The following is a 6,000-nucleotide window of genomic DNA, read 5'->3' as shown; positions in this document are numbered from 1 at the left end:
CTTAACTTTCTCATGCTTCTCACGTGACCCAAAATTAGTAGTGGGATTTTTGAAAATAATACTTGGCTCAGCACCCAATAGAAAAATAGACAGCCCAATAGTCATTTATCATTTATTATCTTATAGAAAAAAAATTATGGTAGTAATTCCGTGTTTAATAGTTTTGGTTCTTTGAGCAATGTTATTGAAATTACTTTACTAACACAAAAGATTGTTGCTATTATCTTGACAATATTTATCAATTTTCATATATTAAATTTCTTACCACTGTGCATCTTTGGTGCGATAGTCACTTCACAAGTATTAAGTGCATGTGGGGTGTAAGGGGGCAAAGGTCAGGATTCAAGTCTCTAGGAGGGAGTTTCACATACATATACACTTAGATTAAACTAAAGTAGAATTTTTATCTTGTATTAAATATATATATATATATATATATATTTATATATCAACTTTCTCCATTCTAATTAATTCAAGAACATCTAGAACTTGTAGAAAGTTTATCACAAAACATTAAAACAAATAGAAGATCAAAATTATAGAGAAATCTAAATGTGAGATAGAGCAAGAGAGAGAGGGGTGCCTTTGATAGTAGATATCAAAAACAAATACGTAGTGGTAATTAAAAATTTTCCATACCAAATGCTAAGCTTATTTGTTTTAAGAGAGATTAAAAGAGAACATATATAAATATGAAAAATATGAAGGGAAAGGGAAAAAGGTACATATGATATATAAGTGTTGGCCAAAAGCTTTGTAACTGAATTGGCACCTCCCCATGCATAAAGTGCTTGGGGGTCTAGGGGGGGAAAGGGTTCGAGTTGCGAGTTAGCAGCATGTTATAATTATCTCTAAAAAAAAAAAAGATATATAAGTGTTGAGAGAAAGGAAAGGTTTGGAAAGAGGAAGAGACCTTGTATGTTTTGGTAATTGAAAAATGGGGAAATTATTGTATACTCCCGAAGTACCATAAATGCATACTCACTCTTCTCACATAAATGGTGGTCCCACAATTTATGTGAGAAGGGAGAGTACACATTTATGGTACTTTGGAAATAGCTAATAATTTTCCTTGAAAAATGTATTTGTAATCGGTAAGTTGCATATTTAATGTGCTAATATGAAGAATTTTGGGCTACTATATATAGAGAGCAAGTCTGAATAGAGGACTTTTGAGCTACTATATATGTTTATGGAAAATATGACTTTCCATATTCATTATTTTTTTTCCCAAAAATTTTTATGGGAAAAAATAATTGCCTTCATAAATGAGAATTTTATATATTTTTTTCCCAATTAGAATAGATATTGGTCAATCGTTAAGGAGCCCAAACTGATAAAATCTGTTATGAACAAAACAAGTTTAAAACTTTTTTCTCTCCTTTTCTATTCAAGGTTGGCTTGATTTGGCTAGAGTCTGAGGCGATAATTTTAGGTACGGGTATTTATATTTAAACATCAATTAAACAAATTTATCTAATACTAACGAAACCAAGGTTAATTCTATGAATTAAGACTATCCAAACTAAAGTTAATATGATAAGGAAGATGAGACTCTTGGTAACAAATAAAATGAGTTAAATTCATTACAAAATCTATAATATTGACATTATATTTTTTTTATTTAAAAAAAAATAGTTTTGATTTACAGAAGGGAGAAAGAGAGATTAAAATTAATGACAACTATTTCATGAAGAGTGATCCCAACCGATTATGTTAGCTCTCACAGTTAGAAATTCATATGATTCATCCAAACTCAAACATACATATTTATGAAAATCTTGTTGAAATTGTTGTTTGAAAAGACTATACATTCATAATATCTCAAATATTTTCTTTTCTAAAACCAAGAAGGAGAACACTATTTTAGATGAATCTTCTTTATTACAATACACCATGGAAAAAGAATAAATTTAATTCTTCCAAGGATAACACTTTTCATTACCAATAAAACTGTGTTGCAAACATGAATCACCAGGCCTAACCAACCAAACATAATTATTGCATGTGTCACTTTGAGGATCGGAAATAGCGAACGAGTGGGACGCCCCTAGCTAGGTTTACAAGAGGGAGAAAGAGAGATTCAAATTAGTGACAGCTATTTCACAAGGCATGATCCCAACCGATTCAAAGTTGAAAATTCATATAATTCATCCAAACTCGAACGTACATATTTATAAAGATCTTGTTGAAATTGTTGTTTCACAAGACCATACATTCATAATATCCCAAATATTTGTTGCCCCTAAAATCAGGAAGGAGAACACTATTGTGGATGAGTCTTATTTATTGTAACGCACCATTGAAAAACACCAGTTTAAGAGGCCCAAAAATAACATTGTTCATCAAGACCAATATCAGAATTGAGTTGCAAACATGGACCACCAGGTCTAACCGCCCAAACACAACTATTGCATGTGTCCCTCTGAGGATCGAAAATATCGAACGTGTGGGAATTCGCTCCCCATTGGAAATTGCAGGTGACTGCTAGAGTATCAGCAATGAGCTTGTATTGGTCTACTGTATAGCCAAGTAGTTGGGCAGGAAAATTTTCCACAATGGTACTACAAAGGACTGAAATTTTCGAGTCTTGACTCGCGTAATTATAGACTACAACTTCTGCAGCTTCTGCATTCATATAGAAAGTATTAACAATTATAAACAATGCAAGCAACAACAATAGTGATACATTTTTATTGAAAGGACTCATTTTGTTTGTCTATACAAGTATAATTGGTCTGGTGGCGATGCAAAATAGAGTTATTAACATGTCCTTTATTTATAGTATGGCTGTCGATTTATGGTTCTATTTTGCTTTTAGAAAAATGATTAAATATAGTTAACTCCCGAAATTTGGTTGTCATTAACCCAGATTTTGGGGTTGGTTGGCATTAGTCCAAATATGGTAATATTGACGGTATTTTACCAGGTTAAGAAAATATGCCAATAATTTTAGAGTAATTTTTAGGTACTCTAAAGTAAGGAAAATAATGCCCCTCCTCTTACATTTATGGTAGAATCCATTCGTTAAATTCATGTTTGAGTTCACCATGACTGTAAAAGGAGGGAGTACTATTTCTCCGTACTTCAAGAATATCTAAGAATATTCCATGATTTTAATGTTTATTAAAGCAAAAAAATATAATATCAGTTTACATGTTAGCTAGGTAATGTTACCGCCACAAATCATTTTTACAACAATTTTACAAACTGTCGATATGACCAATTCCTACTGATTCTCATTTGGGTCCACTACTAATAACGTTTTTTCACTCACTAATAACTTCTTACCATATCAGCAATTAAAAAAAAAATGTTGTTAAATAATTTGTAACTCTAGCATTTTTCGTGAATTAAAGCTTGCAAGTGCAACATGAATCTGTGTTTGTTACGAAAGAAGCCAAAAATCTTTGCATATAACTGATATGTATAGAAACGTGCGTAAACGTTCCTTATCATTATCTTGTTTACCCCCCTTAAACTTGAACGAAATCCATGCTTCGTCAAAGATTTTGATATTATCTTTTTAATTTATGACAATCTATATTAAGCTGTCTTTTTTTTTACATCTTTTATTTATTTAAATGCTTTGGGACAAAATGGGCTTTTGCCCTTTTCCACAAAACTAATTAGCCTTTTGCCCTTCTTCCCAAACTAAATAGGGAAATGCCCCTCTTTTGAAACTCGACTTTCTCAAAATCGAGTTAAAAAAAAAAAAAAAAAAATTCTAAAGCCCTATAGTGACGTTTTTAAGGACTTATAGTGACGTTTGAAGAACCTATAGTGACGTTTTATAACTTGATATTCACAAAATCGAGTTATAGGCAATAAAATTGCCTATAACTCGATTTTATGGATATCAAGTTATGAAACGTCACTATAGGTCCTTAAAAACGTCACTATAGGGTTTAACTCGATTTTGAAAAAGTCGAGTTTCAAAAGAGGGGCATTTCCCTATTTAGTTTGGGAAAAATGGCAAAAGGCTAATTAGTTTTGTGGATAAGGGCAGAAGCCCATTTTGTCCAAATGCTTTGGTGGCAGATTGTGTTAGATGATGTAAATCATGCATTCAGGAATTCTACAATTTCCACCCTGTGCTACTAATCGTAGAATTTCCACCGTGCTACTAATCTTAGTTATATATAGAGTATTCCTGTCTCGCAAGACATGAGAAAACTCGTGATTGTAAATTATAAAAATTAAAAATTAAAAAAATAATAAATAAATAATAAAAAAAAACACTCAAACCCAATATTGGTTTTGACATCCATGCCATGAGTTTTTTAATTTTTCGAATTAAGTCCAATTATTCTTTTTCTTTTCCTTTGGTATTGTAAGATATCCAATTTTTCTAATCAAATATTTTTATCTACCATTATTAAAATTATTAATTGAAATTGCTAAGAGCCTTATAGCTCAGCTAACATATCTTAATATTTTCAATTGTTCTAATAAAATATTTTTATCTACACCAACAAAGAAGAAGAGCTTTTATTTTTTAATCATAATAATTACACCAAGTGGGGAAGGCGTATTCGAACCCATTATTGAATAAGGGAGATGAGACTCTTGGCAACAGATAAAATGAGTTAAATACATTACAAAATTTTAAAGTCCACATTATTTTTTAAATTCTTTTTGAAAATTGAGTTTTAATTTGATCTTTAGGAGAAAAAGAGATTCAAATTAGTAACAACTATTTCATGAGACATGATCCCTAATTGATTTTTTTAGCCCTTAAGACCCTAACCGATTTTGTTAGCGTTTAAGAGTTAAAAAAGTTCATGATCTATATGATTCATGCAAACTCACACATATTTATGAAGATCTAGTTGATATTGTTGTTTGACAAGAGCAAGCATTCATAATATCCCAAATATATTTTTTTCTAAAACAAAAGGAGAACACTATTATGAGTGTTCTTTATTCCACACCATGGAAAACCGTAAGTTTCAATTCTTCCAAGGATAACAGTACTGTTCAATACGGATTACATTTTTATCAGTATCCTGCAAACATGGACCACCAAGTCTAATCAATTTGTACATTTTTAGACTCTTTAAAACGGACAAAATGGGCTTCTGCCCTTTTTGGGCAAATTAATCAGCCTTTTGCCCTTCTTCTCAAACTAAATAGGGAAATACCCCTCTTTTGAAAATCGAGTTTTTGAAAATCGATTTAAGTCCTATAGTGACGTTTTCAAGGACCTATAGTGACGTTTATAAAGACCTATAGTGGCGTTTTGTAACTTGATATCCATGAAATCGAGTTATAGGCAATGAAATTGCCTATAACTCGATTTCATGGATATCAAGTTATAAAACGTCACTATAGGTTCTTAAAATGTCACTATAGGTCCTTAAAAACGTCACTATAGGACTCCAGAATTTTTTTTTTTTTTTTAACTCGATTTTGAGAAACTCAATTTTTAAAAGAGGGGTATTTTCCTATTTAGTTTGGGAAGAAGGGTAAAAGGCTAATTAATTTGCCCAAAAAGGGCAGAAGCCCATTTTGTCCCTCTTTAAAACACAAGTTGTGTAACCTAATTATTTAGTCAAGTGATTACTTAGATAAATTATTTAGATCTAGGTTAACACAATCAAATCATATCATGTAAGCAATTAAAATATAAATAACACACGATGTGATAACCTAGGAAAACCAAACCAGTAAAAAACTTGGAGAAGATTTAACCTAGCCATCCGCAAGGTAAAACAAATTCACTATAAAAGAATTGAAATTTGTACAATAAAACTTAGACCACTAACATCCTATTACTACCTCGTGTAGAAAACTTACTACCACGACCATATGACAGCTCCGAGTCCACAGACTACTTCTTTCCTTGATCCACTGCAACCACAAGTACTCCCACTTGTGACTTTGAGACTTCACTCAAATGTTTCAAATCTTCTTGAAATTCTTTATGTAGCAACTGAAGTGATCACTAAGTTTTTGGCATGAATCTTGATAACTCCAAGTGTGAATGAAGGTAAACAC

The sequence above is a fragment of the Quercus lobata genome, chromosome 3 (assembly GCF_001633185.2).
Source record: "Quercus lobata isolate SW786 chromosome 3, ValleyOak3.0 Primary Assembly, whole genome shotgun sequence".
NCBI lineage: Eukaryota > Viridiplantae > Streptophyta > Magnoliopsida > Fagales > Fagaceae > Quercus > Quercus lobata.
The sequence above is the reverse complement of the archived record's forward strand: the minus strand, read 5'-3'. Positions refer to the sequence as shown.